This window comes from Agelaius tricolor, unplaced genomic scaffold (genome assembly GCF_023055355.1).
Source record: "Agelaius tricolor isolate 1412-34295 unplaced genomic scaffold, bAgeTri1.0.p SCAF_7, whole genome shotgun sequence".
Classification (NCBI taxonomy): Eukaryota; Metazoa; Chordata; class Aves; order Passeriformes; family Icteridae; genus Agelaius; species Agelaius tricolor.
Window position 1 is genome coordinate 51,226,684 of NW_027269267.1, and position 17,802 is coordinate 51,244,485.

Sequence of the window (17,802 nt, forward strand, 5' to 3'; positions counted from 1 at the left end):
TCTTTGAGAAGTGTAATTAAAAGGATGTACATATGATGTTTTAGCAGTGGAGATGCCATCCCAGGAAATGCTGTTTTGGCATAATTTGGAGGAAAATGATAATACACAGAAATAAATATAGTAATCACTCTAACTTCTTTTTTTACCTTTTTTTCATTAACAGCACTTTCAGCCACATGATGAGACACTCCTTACCTTTACATTCTGCTTCTTTCTCTAATATTGACAGTTCAAAATATAGGCAGTTTTAACTATGTGAGCTAGAATAAAGGATGCTTTTGATGCCATGAGAGGCTACCAAGAACGGAGGCTAAACAGTGTTAAAGGAATAAAGTAGGTATTTATTAGAAGGCCTTCAAATGGTACACCTTGGGCAGTACAAGAGCCTGGCTGAGGCTACACCCAAGATGGATGATGGATCACACATTTTCACACTTTTATAAGTTTTGGTCCATTTACATATTGGGATTAATTGTCTATTTACAGCTTCAGGCTAAGAAGTCCCAGCATCCCAGATTGCTGTCCTCAATTCGATGTTGTTTACACTTTGGGGCCTGAAGCTGCAAGAGTGTCTTTGGTTCTCAGGCTGGAAAAGGATTTTTTTGTCTAACTGAACTGTGAAGAGAACTTGCTAACATTTTATATGAAGTTCAAAGTTATATACTAATGCAGTACAGAATCTGGAAAATATGAAAGCTAAAACTTAAGGCATCACTTTAAATTCAGAAAATATCTTTGATCTTATCTTTGAAAATAGTCATGAAGATTGTCATGACTAAAGATTCAGTTTGAGAGTATTATTCTGCTCCTGCAAATATGCCTGCGACCCTTTATGGACAATAAATACATTTTTTTAAAAATCAGGTTATTTAAAATAATTTATGGCAAATATTAACTTTATTAGAAGTTTTTTGTCATTGTTTGTTTTGTTTTGTATTGTTTGATTTTTAAAATTTATTTGAAAAATTCCTAATTAAAACACTTATAGAATGGGTGTATGTACATGAAACTTTAATAATCTAATTAAGAGAAAAGGGTATAAGAGAAACCGCTAAAATATAATCAACTGAAATAAAATTGCAATTTAAAAATATTCAAGTAACTTTGCATGAAATAATCAGTCCGTTATTTAGATTAGACAGGAAGAAAGGACAGGGTTTTACATTCACAACATTGACAAAAATACACTGAAAATATTCTCCCTGAAAAGGATTAGCTATGATATTTTTTATCAGAAAAAGCAAACATCTAGAATCAAACATGTTTTTAGTTTTTATAATGATATATTAGGTATATTACCAAGGTATATTTACCTTGATAATGCCTTTGTTATTTCTAACAATGTTCTTTGTATAAAGCACTGCATGGTCCAATCCTACTGCTACTAATATAAACAGAAGGTAACCCATTGACTACAAGCAAGTTAGGATTTAGGTGATTATGCTAGTTAGAGACATGTTGATATCAATGAACACATGCTAAATAATGAAAGTTAAAACAAAAAAGCAATGTGTTATGCTGCATATTATCTTTGGAAAGTTTAAACCATATGCTAAACTGTGGAAAATGATCTTTGAGCAGTAACATCTAGCTACTTTGCATATTCCAGGGGGAGCAGCACTGGCAGACTCCAAATTGCCTCTAGCCCTGTCATATGTTAAACAAGCTTATAGGCTGGTTTATGCTTTTAGGTGCTATCGGCATGATCCTGATCCTATTTGTACTGGCTTTTTTCTTGATACAGTTCCACTACCTGCAATGGAATTACTATTAATTTTGTACTGTGTATAATAAAGGATATTCAGCCCTTATATTTAATCTAACTTTTTCTTTCACCTGGACATGCATTCATTTTGCCATGTATTTGAAATCCAACTTCACAATTTATTTGAAAGTTTTACATACCTTAGGCTAACCCTGTAATGTTTTCCCCCATTCATAGAAGTTAATGCATCATATTATTTTCCTGTTCATATCCACTTTTCATTTATTTTGGAAAAGTATTAGGAAAAAAATGCAAACTTCTTGTTTTAAGAGAAGTTGTCGGTTTTTTTATAGCAGACAATTGCACACTGCTTCATTTTCTGAGATGATGGGTTTTGTCTATTCATCATTGTCAGTACATGCAATTCTTTTTGTTTTTCTTGTAATTTGTAATACCATTGCCATATAGCTAGATCCATGCTTACTTTATGCTGAGTTACAGGGTTCATATTTAAAGATAGCACCCTGATGAAGAACTCAGTAATTTCAGTACTATGAATTTGAATTTTTCTTCATTACCACACTAACAGTTTGATTAAGAACAAGTACATACATTTATGCTCATATCCACAATAAAGCCACACTCATATCAAGTTCAGAGCTAGTGAATTGTTAAGCAAAGCCATTTCAATCCAAGTTGACCATACATCACGCTTAGCCAGTAGGCATTTCCATGCAGCTCAAATTAATAGCATTTACATACAATGGCAAGGTCTTTGTGCTAATTGCCAATCAATCTGATGTGTCATCATGGTTTTAGTTTGATATTTATATCAGTAGTGTGCTGTTAAGTAGATACTTCCCACTAAAGGTACTTGGTAATAGAGTATATTTTTTGTCTGACACTCACTGTAACTGTTTTATTTTTGTGATTTTCAATTTACAGGATGATTGTTGCTCTCTGTATAATGGATTATGCATAATAACTAGGATGTGTAGGCCACCTGCTTGCATTAAAAAATCCTTTTCATTCACTTCAGGGTTACAAAAGGAAAAATATTATCTTTTGCCTTTCATATCTCCAACTACAACAGCGGCTTATTTTTAAAAGTCGCAAAACATCAATGTATGTCTTTATCATTGTTTACCATTTTCTGGGGGTTTTTTAGCCATTACTATTGTGCCAGTGAACCATACCTTCAGTACCTTTCCTTTTAGCAATTACATGGTAAACTATTTCCATGTATCAGGTTATGGTCTGCTTTGACTGATTGTGCCAAAGGTATTATATCCATGTCAACACTTCCTGTGAAAAATTGAGAGGGGCCCATCAGATCAACATTATTCTGTTTTATTTCAGTGTAAAATCTCTTAACAATAAAATGGATGTTTTCAAGTCCTCCTGACCTTCATGATGCCCATAAACCTCCATACACAATTTTAAGACAGCAACCACAGAAACATTATTCATCTTACTGGACTAATTTCATGTACTGGGAAAATTCTGATCTTAGCTATGTCATTCTTGCACAGGTGAGAATCTGAAGTGTCAGAGACATTTAATAAAGTTTTCTTTTTTTCTTTTTATGATGCGGTATGTCCTCCACTCTGTTTCTCCATAAAACCATGTTTACCACTTAGTGTTTGCATGCCTCACTGATACTAATTTCTCCACTAATCAGCTTCTTATTTCTCAATACTCTAATACTGAAGTTTTATAGAAATTAACACCCTTTCATCCTTTGATTCATACATAGCAATCAATGTGGTTTTATAACACACATCATTACATGTAAATTGACCAGCTGATTTGTTATTTACTCTTGGAGAGTTGTTAGGCATGCAAGTTTTTTTTCTGTGAAACAAATTCTGATACTAAACTAGTTGTGTTTTTGTCTTAACTTCAACCTTAACCAGAGTAACTTCTTCTGTTGCTTGTATACTCTCCATCCAGGAGAATTAAATTAAGTTCAGGTAGTATATCTGGGTGCAGAAGCCCAAATTCCAATTTAAGCTGCCAAATCACCATAATAATCAAAGCCACTTAAAACAGCAATCTGCAAGCCAGCATGGTGACTCTGATGACTCTGAAGATTATTACTCCAGTCTGTTAGGCAATCTGTTCATGAAGACTTTGGTTTAAGCCCTGGTATCACTCATTTGTCTGCACTTTGCTCTTGATTCTGAGCCATGAGTTCCTGACTGTTACTCCAGAGGGGAATGTGGAAGATTTGAAAAGAAAGTTTTATAAGTGTTTTAACTAAACCAAAAAAAAAATTTAAGGACATTTCCTGGACATAAAATAATAATGAAAAAAAGCCTCATAATTTAATAGATGATAAAAATTTTTAACTTTAAAAAAAACATTGCTCTTCTTTAATTTTTTTTCCCCCAGTGGGTTGTAAAGCTTGTTTAAGTTACACTTGGGTTACTTACATCAGTCGCAGGAGTTTTTAATTCAAATACAGTTAGTCCAAATTTACTGAGAGAAAAAAAATCTATAGAATGAAAGCCAAATATTTTTTATTCAAATCTGTAGGTCATAATGCCCCTTCCATATTTTTACCAAATATGATTAATTTCTCTATCAAAAGAGATGCCTTAGACACACTGGTTTTTGCAGTACTCCACACAACAGAAGCTGTTTAGCAAGCTATAAGGAGAGAAAGAGAAAGTTATTGACTCTGTACGTGGTCCATGTATGTTTACCAGTTTGTCTACAACATATGTATACATGTAAACATAAATGTATACATTTGTATATGTGTAAATACATATATATACATACAAATATATACTTATGCATTTGCACACAGAACAAAATGAACAGCCTTACCCCAGAAGAGCTTTTTAGACCATATGCCATGGATGCTGAAATCTGGCACAGCCTCTGAACTCCTAGATTTAGAGTTTGGACAGCAAGTTAAAGTTTCCTCTCACTCCCTTCCAACATTTAGCACTCTTCACCAACAGAACTAGAAGAAATTTCATCCTTGTGCCTGTCTGCCTTTTTCTGTTTCCTTTGTCTCTTAAATACCCTGCATCAGGCAAAGCACAGAAAAAGAAGTCCAGTGTAGCTTGTAGAAAGCAGGTATTTTTGCAGTAAACACAGTCAAGCACTGTCAAGAGTTAAGTAGAATGGTATGATCTCCACTTAGTTTTGGAAAACTGTTTCTGTTACCTTAAATATGTGTTTGAATGGAAATTGATACCATATTTCAGTCACTTCCATTATTACAGCATTGAGGGTTTTTTTTTTCTTTACTCAGAAATAGTTTTCTTATCATTTAGTCAAAAAGTTTAAAAATAATTATTGTGAGTGTCAGGTATTACCACAAATTCTTGTCTAAGAGGAGGGTACTCATAGAAGGAAAATCAGGGTGGCCCTAGGGTGAATTCCAGGTCTCTTTGATGCCCTGAAGATGCAGCTCAAAAACTTAATAGCACACTCTTGGTCAAAGCAGGGATATGGCATCCCATCAAATAGGCTTTCTCTCTCAAATAAACACAGACTTTCATATCTCATTAGCTATTCCTTCACTACAATACCACAAAGCTAACTTTTAATTTGGTACCACCTTATTTTTTACTTTATGAATACTTTGTGACCTGACACAGGTTCAGTGGTGATGTTGACACCAGAAAATTCCACTGTATTTTACTGGAAGTGAGGCCAGCTGGTACAGAATAACCCCTGCAAGTATCTTTGTTCACTTATTTTCCAAAACAGGATGGAAAATCACAAACTAGCTTTTGCAAGTTCTCTATGGCCTCTGTTAACTCCCAAGCCTTGCTCAAGAATTGCCTGGAAAACTGAATTTTGACTTGGACAACAAACATATCAAAGGACCATTGTTGCAGTTAAGTAGTGGGGCATACTTTTATTCTGTACCCAGAAGCCTTCTCTGGCACTATTAAATTGAATAGTATTTTTTATTATTTTTTCAAGGAACTTTTAAAAATAGATATACATAAAATCAGTTAGTTACACTATTTGGCTCAAAAATTACTGAAGTTTTCTTTGTTTCATTAGGAGCCATTCTAAGATTGTGGTCTTTCCATTAATTTAAACTCTTAAGAGATTGCAAACTATCCTCAGGGTTTCAGCCTCTATTTCCTGTGAGCTTTGACAACAAGCTGACAGTCTCCAGACGTAGTACTGTTTCTCTTGAGTGATGAAGATGTTAGAGCATTCCTTACACTTTTCTCAGGGTACAACCACAAGTAGCTTACTCCCATTACACAAAGTAGTTCTGAGAATGCTCCTTTATTTTTCTTCCCCATCTACAAAATGAAAGTCAGTACCACATAAGGGTTGTGATGCTCTTGGTTTCAGATCCAGTTTCAAGCATGGACATTTGCATGTGGCTTTAGGAATACAGTAAATTTGAGCCTTGCTAATCACCTGTAAGCTGATGGCATAGCTATTTGGTCACTAGATACTGTTAAGAATGCAGAAGAAAACAGGACTTTGAGATGCTAAATATATGGAGAAACAAAACCAAGACTTAATCCAAAACTGTTCCCGTCTCTGCAAAAAGTTCTTTGTATAAAGCACTCATGAGCTCTGAAAACAGTACACTTGGAATTTGGACTAAACAACTGAAAGCTAAAGAAGTCCAGGTTCAAGAACAGCTCCGAAAAACTCAAGATATTAGGAAGCAGATGTAAGCTAAAAATAAAACCAGTTAGAGCCAAGACAGACCCATGTTGGTGGCACTGCAAAAAACAGGCAGTTGTTGCATTTGCCCTACAGCAGTGTCCTGGTAATGACACTGGATACCTGCCAGTTGCTAATTATCCTTACATTAGGAGCCTTAAATTGCTGCTTTCTTCCACCTTATGTCTTAGCTTTAGCTCAAAGGCTCAAGTGGACCACCTTATCAGAATGACATAAATCTGCTAATATAGTGTACATCGACATCTCAATGGCCTAAAGGGCTCCCAGGGCATTAGGATGAGCTTTTCCTTATTAAGGCATGAGGAGTCCATTTCATTATGACTTGGTACACTTCAATGCATAGAAATTGGTGTTCTGACATGGTTTGTATTTTTATGTTTTTATTACATTCTTAAGCAAAGGAAATATGAAGATTGCTAATGTAAATGAAACACAGAGGAAGAGAAGAAAAATAATTTGCATGTGTGTATGCTTATGCATGTCTGTGCCAAGAGATGAAGGGATGTAGTAGCTAAATACTACATGTACACAGTCATTACATATTCCTTAAGTTTCACATGTATTTATTAGTTTCTGTTATTAAAATCAAATAGGTCTCTGTGTTCAGACAATAATATATAAATATCTTATATGTACATAAGAAATATTCTCAGCCTTGAAGAGTTTATAAATTGAGCAGTCATATCAAGAGAAATATATGTTATTCTAAAAATATGTGATCCTCACTATTAAAATATGAATTCATGTTGTGTAAATATTTTTCAAGTGAAAGTTTGAGAAAACATGATCACTTTGCTCAATGCAATCAACTATATGCTTATAAAAAACCACTGATATCACACAATCTCTTTCAGAATTAAGTTAATAGTTTAGAGGATCGGTCATTTTGCTGGTTTCACTAACTGTATTGATATTAGAAATATTGCTTCACATTGATAGTTTATAAGCTATACATCTAAGGTGGATTTCAATCATGTGAATCTCTCAGAATTTCAGCTGATAAAGAAAGAACCCTTAAGCCTGATTTAACATTGTGGTCCTAGTATTTGGAATAAGATTTTTCTCTATATTTATTTAAATTATTAAGCACATATACACAGGAATTGCTCTTGTGAGTGTGATACATTAGGATTTTAGCTTTCATATTTTTCAGATCTTGCACTGCATTAGTGCATAACTCCAAATTCCATATAGAGTGGAGTTTATAGAGTGGAGTTATTGTTTTGGTCAGACAAAACAATCTAGGCCTGAGATCTGAGGACACCCTACTGCCTCAGGTCCCCAAAAGTATAAACAAAAGTGAGTTGGGAGGGGAGCAAACTGGGGTTATATGACTTCATAACCTGAAGCTGTAACTGGAGGATTAACCCCTGATATGTAAATGAACCAAACTTACGTCTGTCTGAAATACTCATGCCGATCATCCATCTTGGGTGTAGCCCCCCTTGGAGGCTTTTGACTGCCCAAGGTGTATCTATTGAAGGCCTTTAATAAATTCCTACTTTTATTCTCTTAATCTTGTCTAGCCTCTGTTCTAGGTAGCCACTGCAAGGCATCAAGTGAATATTATCAATGTTTCCTTTGCTTCCATAAGATAGTGGATGTTAGGTACAAGTGTGAATGCACTTCTCATTGCAAAAAACATTTTGTTCAATATTTTGTTTTGTAAACACATTGCTTTGAGAGGTACAGGTGTAACAGGGTAAGATTTTCTAGCAGATAATACTTAGATGACTGGTACAAGTAGGTGTGCAGACAGGCTGAAGAACTTAGTCCTAGTATGTTCTTCCTTGAAGATATTATATAAGAAATATTTTAGAGCTATTTTTGGGTTAGCACAGCATGCTTTTGAAGATGTTTTCTTCCAAAAAATATAAAAGCATCACACACTTGAAATACTTTTGTGAGAGAGTATCTGCTGTGATAAGTGGACTGAGGGCTTTTAGTGCACAAAATCCTAAAATAATGCTGTTTGTTGAAAATGTCTATAATTCAATACAAACTGGATGGAATTTTTGAGCTGTAAACTTCTTCTTTAGATGAATAGTTTGCTGTATGTTAAACTTATTGTCTGATAGCTAAACTCAAAATAGTTTCTTATTTATCACAAACCTGTCATTGTGGAAAAATAGAAAAAAACAAAAAACAAATGAAAAGGGATAATAGCGTCATAGGGTAGCATCCACTTTTTTTTTCTTGAACACTCTAGTTCCTCTTGGTAAAAATAATAATAAAATAGCCCCAGAAAACAACTTCTCCATGTTCAACTTCCATTGTGAAAGAGGAGCACACACGGTAGGAGCTTGTTTTCATGTATTTGAGAACAGAAAGCCAACATATTACTGACAGTTCCCAGAATACAATAATTTTTTCCCCATTAAGATGATACTTGCAACTCACAGAAATGGAAACAGGAATCTTTGCATTCATGTATCTTGAACAATTCCAGATATTTCTTGTTTACTTTAGTTACTTTCCTAAATAGATTAGATATTATTATTACCAATCTATCACAAATAATCATGCAGAATCTTAATATCAGGTTGCAAAATGCATTTGCAGGACACTGTCCTTGCAATCCAAAAAGGGAAGCAACTTATATTTTGTCTCAAAATCATTTGATATACAAGAAATTATACAAGGAATTATACAGAGATAATGCCTATAGAGTTGGCCTTAAGTTAGGCCTTAGTTCCTCATATCCAGACATTTGAGCTAAATCTCTTCCTTCAGAAGAGGACAAAGGGAGAAGATTATGTCTGGTATTGCTTCCTTTTGAGCACTAATAATAACTCTACTAATCTCTTTTTAATTGTAGCAAGAACAAAGTCAAAGGAGTGAGACATGTCTTTGTATCCTTCTCTTTTTCTTTCTGGTTCTTTGAGTTGAGACCGTTGTCATAATTCACATTCCTAAATTTTAAAGAAGCATAATGCATTGTGTATGGTATACACAATTTTTCTGAATTGTTTCTTAATACTCAGTCTCAACATTACTTTATGTTTGCTTACATACTAAAGTCCGCAAAACAAAAACAGCAAAAAAAAGCCTTTTCTCATGAGAATAATTTACAAGAAAGATAATAGTAAACATTGAGTGCACTCTTGAACCATATGAGGCACTGACTTTAGATGTCAAATTGTAAATGCTATATGTAGAACTGACTGGTGTGTTACGGCTCCACTGACTACACTGTGAACTATCATGGAGACATGATGTTCAGATATCCTGATGAGGATTTTCACTGCAAATGTAGTCTCTTTCTAATGTGTCTTACTTGGCCTTAACAACTTTCTTAAAGAAAAAAACCTTTCTATCATTCAAACAAAGAAACGGGCAAAAAACCCCTAGTAATGTTCAAAGCTAAACATGAATTAATAGTGACACCCAGTGGTCAGTCAAAATTGCTGTTAATTGCTCTAATAGTCCCCATGGAAGGGGCTGAGATTTGCTAGTTAGAGGATGAGGTTCTCAACATATTTAGTCATCATTATCTCAAAGCCAGTCTGTTGCTAATTTTGACAACATGGCATTAATTAGACCTAAGGTCGTTGAGTGCTGTGTTCACTGCTTGTTTCTTGATATGGTTTACTTTTGCTGACATTCCAGATAGTAATCATATCAATAGACTATAACAGCCAATATTAGAGATTATAAAACAGATTCCAAAATTAATAAAGAGCATTTATACACCAGAGCATAAGTCAAATGCCTTACAGTAAAAGGAGTTGGGGAAAAATTGAATTTTTCTAATCTTTTCTATAACACTCATTTCAGTAGGCTCCTGTCCAAAGCAAGAGATTTCCAACATGTAAAAAATCAAAGTTTAATCTTGAATTAGATAAAATTCGACAACTTATTGATAATTTCAGTGCAATAAAATTCTAAGGAAATCTCTACAAACGGTGCTTCTGAACTGATTTATATTCTGAGATGTGTACTAAGATGTGCACTGATTTCGCTCTGCAGCAGCAGATCCCAGAGTGTCCTGCTGCAGCTAGTTAATGCTTCCAGACACTGCTGTCACAGCTCCAACTGCAGCAAGTGGCTCTTCCCTGGCCTGACTTACTGTACAAACTGAGACTTTGGAATATTAAATGCTAACTTTGGCAAAAGCTGTAGCATGAATCTATTTTTATGTGAAGATGCCAGAGGTACTGAGTTTTTGGGCAGCCCAACCAGAGTCCAGAGAAGATATGAGACTTATTCCCTAAAGTCTATAAAACTCATCAAAACCAGCATCTTTTGGAAAAAAACATGTGTGACTCAGTTTGTTATCCCTTTTGTGAACATGTGCACGTGAAATAGAACTATGTATTTTTTAAAAGGCTGATCTGCAATAGAACAATAAGGGCTCTACATACAAACTAATGTCAATGTGCAATTTGCCTTATCATGGTGTGTTCTATGTAGTTACATGACAAGGCTTTGGTGGGGGGGGCTGCAGGGATGACTTGTGTGAGAAGCTTCCAGAAGCCTCCCCTCTTTCTGACAGAGACAATTGCGGCCAGCTCTGATACAGACGTTCAGCTGGCCAAATCTGAGTCCATCAGTGATATTGGTAGGACATTTGTGAGGGCAAAAATCTATTTAAGGTTAAAAAAAAAATCCGCACAGCAGCATTTGAGAAAGGAATGAGAATATGGAAGAGAAACAGCTCTGCAGACAACATGGTAAACAAGGAAGGGGAGAGAGGAGGAACTGGCATAGACATTCTCTTGCACCCTGTGATGAAGATTATGGTGAGGCAAGCTGTTCCCCTGCAGCCCATGGAGTACCCCACAGTGCTGCAATCTACAGAGAGCCCATGAAGCAGAAGGCTCCTGGTGGGAACTGTGGCCCATGAAGAGGAGCCCATGCAGGAGCAAGAATTTTAACAGGACCTGTTGACCCTGCAGGGAGCCCATGCTGGAGCTGTCTGCTCCAGAAGGACTGCGGTCTGTGGGAATAACACACACTGGAGCAGTTAGTTAAGGAGTGTCCTGTGGGCGGGACCCCCCACTGGAACAGGGAAAGAGTGTGAAAAGGAATCAGTGGCAGAGGTAAATCCTTACCAGCTGAACACACCACCATTCCCCATCTGCCTGCACCACCCAGGGGGAGAAGGTGGGCAATTCAGAGGCAAAGTTTAGTCTCGGAAGAGGGAGGCTGAGAGGAAAATGTATTTTGTTTCCTTTTATTTCTCACTTTTCTAGTCTGTGATTAATTAGTGACAAATTAAATCAATTTTCCCCACAACGACTCTGTTTTTCTTGTGATGATAACTGAGTAGTGCTCTTCCTATCTTGACCCGAGCTTTTCATTGCTATTTTCTCCCTGTCTTGATGAGGAGAGGGAATGAGAGAGCACCTTGGTGGATGCCTGGCAGCCAGTCAAGGTCAATCCATCCTAAGTATTCACACAAGTCTACCTCCTCAGCACTTCTATCAAAGGAGAGGGCCTGCTAATGCAGAATCCGTGCTCCAGTTGGGTTTAACACATAGCATTTAGCTTGCTTGAAAGACAGGTCAAGAACAAAGCAGCTTTCAGTCAAATATAGTAGCAGTCCTAAGAGCAATGAAAGTGATTTTTGAGAGGCTCCCATTGCAATTTGCAGTCATTATGCAGGTGAAGTGAATCTCACTCTCAGAAACTAATGGGTGTTTTATTCAGAAGCATTATCCTAAGTGTGTGTGTGGTAAAGACATGATTAAAGGAGATTTTGTATCCTGTTATTAGTATTATAACTAAGCATTATATTACCATACAAAAGGTAGTTCTCACAGCAACTATCCTCCTGTGCAATTTCACAGAACTGAAACTACAATTTTGCTGAAGATCTGTTGTTTATCATGCAGTAGTATGAAGCTGAGCCATTAGTGGATCAGGGTTTTCCATAAGGTCATTGATTTTTAAAGTGGAATCACAGAATGAACGTTCAAAAGACCACTAAAATGAAAAGGTACCTCTGTTACACAGAGTTTATGAGGTCTTCTTTCCAAAAAGATTGAACAGGTTGATGCTCATTTTTGGTCTTCTGCAATGCTTAGTGAGAAACAAACATTTGTGCTTCATTTATTGGGAGATGTAGCTTCTGAATTTACACTTTTAATAAAAAATCTTAGAGTCGGTAATTTTTCAAAGAGAATGTTCCTAACTCTTCTAATATCAGGTACCGTTGAAGGGTCCCATGTTGGATAGCCAAAAATATTTGAGACCTCTCACCATTTGGGAAACTCCTGATTTTTATTCTTGCAGTGGCTCCCAGAAGGCCCTCATGGGGTGCATGGTTTACCAAAAGAAGAGGAAAAATATTAGGAGAGGAGAATCACTTATAGAAAGCTGCAGACAGAAGTCAAGGAAAGGAGTTCAGAAACACTTTTCCAGTTGGTGCCAACAAAGGTCTGGGTGATAATTATGCCTTTGAGGAAATGGCACTGCCCTACTTACTTCCCTGCCAATGAAACCATGAAATTCAAAGGTAAGGGAATCACAGAGTATATTTATTGAAAGAGTAGTGAAAAGTCCCTTTCAGTGGGAGCTCTCCCAGGAGACACAAAAAGAGCTGCTACTCCTCCAGTCATACTACTATGATTGTTACTTTTTTTGGGTAGCTTTAGCAATTCCTTGAAACCACAATTACACCTGCTAAAGTGAATCTGCAAAGTAAAGTTTCCAGCACTATCTGGTTGTCTGTATGTGATTCCAACACCTCTTCCAACTTAATATCATGGCTGAACACAGGGATGATAACTGGTAAATAGCTTGTGATTTTCTTGATGATTAAGGCTTTAGCAATTCTTCACATACAAGTCAGTTCTTGGCAAGAGCTAAAAACTTATTTCCAAAGTAACATATAAATTAAAACCACTAACTGATAGAGAGAATGGATAGATTGCTAAAACTGGTAGGAAACAGATCTTGTGATTGTAATGCATTTTTCTCCAGCTGTTCTGATAACAATACTGACAGTTCTGCTTTCATTTAATTCACAGCATCTGTGCAATATTGTAGATTGAAATCAAATGATTAGACAGTTGACCAAGCCTTTAAAAACTGAAAAATTCTAATACAAGAGTTGTAATTAAGATAGTGGAGGAAAATGGAAGAATCATCTTTGATAATCAGTGTGTAGCAGTTTAACCCAGCATCTGAAACCTTTAGAAGAGAGGCACACACATTCAATACAATTTGTTTGATAATCGTCAAATTATACTCTTGAAGAGCAGTAAAAGTTGCTGGGCTAGTTATTCACTAAATCCCACATGAGTATAGCTCACAAGTCGGAAAGGTCAAAGTGTATTCTCTGTTCCCTATCAAATGTTTCTCTACTGTTTGAACTGGAAAAGTATAGATTTTTTTGTTTGATTTTTTTTTTAATATTTCTTCCAAGTAACCTATGTTTTGCAGTGTGGCATCAGGCCTTTTGTAATTTACTATTGCAGTGAAACTGTGAGCAAAATAATAGCTGATAGATTCTCAGCTGGCAATTAAGGCAGTTACCTAAATATTCACCAGGAGCATTTTGCCTCTACTCTTTGCACTACCTGCCTATGGTCTGATTCTGTAGTTCATACTAATGCAAAACTCTTCGCTTCCACTTGCTGAAAATGTATCTTGGGAAGCAAATCTGAAAGAGAAAAAAGGGACTAAAGAATCATACTATACATATTGAAATGGAATCAAGATGGGATTTGATTTTGGCTTTTTTTTTTCTTTTCCCCTAGTATTTTATAAGGCCTGAATTCTGGTACGGACTGCTAAAATAAGTAATTTGTCTGAATCCAAAGACTATCTCAAAACAGCTCCTCTGAGTAGGAGTTGATGGCTTGGGCTCTTAATCTATCAGGCATTACTATGCCTTTATGCATATAAAATGACCAAAACCTATTTTACTCAAAAAGCACATATATTTAAAGTACACCATGTAATCCCTAGCACCAGAATAAACTGGAAGTATTACAGACTGTATAGGTGATTCCTTTGCAAAGCTAATGATTATTCAGCTATTTAATTTTGCTCTTACCTATTAGCACTAACATCATGGAAGAGCATGCTGATTTTCATTATAATAAAGTACACAAAATCCATTGTAAAACATATTTATTCACTGTAACCTGACTTTGTCTATGTCATGTTTTAACCCCAGCCAGCAGCCAAGCTCCATGTAGCCCTTCACTCACTCCCCCAACAACAGGAATGGAGAGAGAATCAAAAGGGGTAAAAGCTTGAAAACCTGGGGCCTGAGATAAAGACAGTTTAATAGGGCAAGCAAAACCCATGCATGCAAGCAAAGCAGGCAATGAATTCATTCACTGCTTCCCATGGACAGGCAGGTGTTCAGCCATCTCCAGGAGAGTAGGGCCCCATGTAATAGTTACTTGGGAAGATAAACAAAACACCATCACTCCAAACATCCCACACTTCCTCTTTCATCCCTCCACTTTATATACTGATCATGATGCCAAGTGGTCTGGAATATCCCTTTAGTCAGTGACAGTGGGAGTCACTTGTCCTGGCTGTGTCTCCACCCAGCTTCCCATGTGCCTTAAGCCCCCCTGTTGTTGGAGCAGTATGAGAAGCAGGATAGGCCTTGGCCAAGTATAAGCCCTGCTCAACAAGAACAAAAATATCTCTAAATTACCAACCCCGTGTTCAGCACAAATCCAAAACACAGTGCCATACCAACATCTGTGAAGAAAATTAACTCTCTCCAAGCCAGAATCAACAGGACATTTCAGAGAGACTGGCACTGAGGTAATGGACCTTGCAGTTGTTGTAAAGTTTGTAAAGTGTAATACTAGTGTTCATTATTGATTCATCTTGTTCCTAACTGTTTATAAGTTTGAACAGCATCTCACTTTTATCTCATGCTTATGGTCCAGAGGATGGAAATGAAAAATAAAATACTCCCATATCCAACAAATAAAAAAGGAAAATAACAAAAATGTGATTTTAAAACAGACCTTAGTGAAATATTTTCCTTTTGTAAAAAATATTTAAGGGGCAAATATTTCATATGTAGTTGAAAATTATAGACAAGGATTTGAAGAAGAATCATTGAGAACTTAGACCAAGAACATCAGGGCAGTTACCTTACCTCTTTCCTATAGTGTTATGACTGAACCACATGTTTGAGTTGAATTGAAGCAATTGCTTGGAAACTCAATCTCAAGAACTAAAAATTGTCCTTATACCCTGGTTTAGGACATCAGCTTGGAACAAGACAGCTGCTGACCTATCTTTAAGTGTTTACTTAAGAGCTTTCCTGGACCTTGGCTAATACCAAAGAATTTGTCTAAAGTAAGACAATAGACAGTATGAATTTGAAATAGAGAAATGTCAGCAACTGGAAGAATGAAGGAGCAATGAGGATATACCTGTAAGGTGCCATGTAAGTGGTTGGAGAAACACAGATTTCAGCTTACAGATCATTACAAAATAGAAATAGTAAGAGGGGATTTATATTTATTAGCATTGAATGCTGAAGGATATTTTGATTTGCTGAAAAGAAGCTATTTGACGAAAGTTTTGGGAGTTTCACATAATGGTCGAAAACTTTCTTAACTGAAGACATTGTAGTGGAGCCTATAGTAAGGAATAATGGATATCACTCAGAAGTCTTTGCTTTCTCTAGCAGAAAAAGGCAATGGTGCCCCTTTTTGCCCTCCCTTTTTACCATAATTCTGGGACAAATCAGTCAAAGAATCCAACACAATAATAGAGTTGAAGGTATAAAGATATTGGACACCCTGGATAAAATTTCATTATATGCCGTTGATGTCATTCTTTTTTTTACCCAATCCGTATTAATCCCTTGGGGGCCGCAGTCAATGAATTAAAAAATTTGAGGAAGTCTCACTGCAGAATTGTAATCAAAGAAAGTTCAAGATTCAATGTATCAAACTTTCAATAACAATATATGAAGCCATACTAAATATGTCTTCATTTGGACTAAACATTCAATTGGGTACTTTTGAGTGCAATTACCGCATTGTACTGATGGTCATATGATCTCATTTTTGTTCAGCTATATAGGTCTATTGACCTTGAATAGTGTAACTATATAATGGATATAATAATAAAACTACCCTGCTTTAGGAAGAACTTTTCACCCAAGGATGTCAAAGTATTTTAGAAAAGAGGTCAGGATCATTATCTGCATTGGCTGGGGGAACAGGAGCCAAAGAAGAAAACTGACTTGACCAAAGTTTTCTAGAAGACCTGTAATATAGCCAAAAAGAAAAAGATTCTTTTGTGTTTTGGGGCTAGCACCAGGAGACGAGACAAAGCATAGTAAGATTAAGGTTTGTCCCAATCTTGCTTTTTTGCTCCATTTATTGCAATAAGTGAAAGTGCTCCAGATATGTGTGTGTATATTGGGCAGAAAAATTAAATCATCTTAGCTTTCAAAGTTTTCTCCATCAAAACCAGTTTCATTTCAATAAACTAATGATACCACATTCAAAACCATGTATATACGCAGAAAAAATTCACCACGGTTGCAGTAAACCCCAAGATTTTGTGAGTTTACAGTGTGGATGAAAGAGTTATGAGAAAAGATGTGTTAATCAATGCTAAGGTGGAGGTATGGGTTAGCCTAAATGGGCTTAGGATAGGGCCTTGGCGGTAGGACAGCAGGGTTCATCAGTGTTTGCACATGGAGTATAGATTTGAAGTGAAAACACACTATCTGACTCCAAAATCTTTTTATTGAAATATCCTGCAAGACCATGATTATGCAATTAGAAGCTTATTTGTGTAACTCCCAACCATTAGAAAATAGTATTTGGTTAAAAAAATGTTTATTTAAGATTATGATATATTAATAATTAAGCATACTGGGAAAAAAAAAGAAGCTACTTGACTTGCCAGGTCTTCCCATGTAAAATCAACATGAAAATGTGAATTTTAGTAGAGGAAAAAAAAATCAAATCAATTGCTCATATATTTAAACTTTACATTCAAGTTGCTCTTGCAAATAATTTTTTTTTTAACTTACGTTACTCAACGCAAATATCAGCAATATGCTGTTTATTTTATTTATATTTTTGTCAATATTTTAGGCTTGCTAAGCTAACAAAAATTGCCTTCCAAAGAGCAAAACATATAATCATTCTTCCTTGATTTTAGCTCTCAGTGAAAGTCTTATCATAGAATTCTTTCTGTAAATATTGTGACAATCTTTACTGTTGCAATGTTTCTTATTTCTGCAATGAAATTTGATTAGTTACAAAAAATTTGTCCAAAAAGTGATTGAAAACCTAAATTTGATTTACTGGGTATACATAGATTCAAAGCATCTCATATTGTTGAACACCAAGAGATGCTGTCAGTCATTAATGGTCTATGTTTATACTTCCTGAAAAGTTAAACTGTAAACCAGCCATTTTCCTTCCATTACAGTTTTCCAAAGTTTTCTGCAGAAGATATTGTGG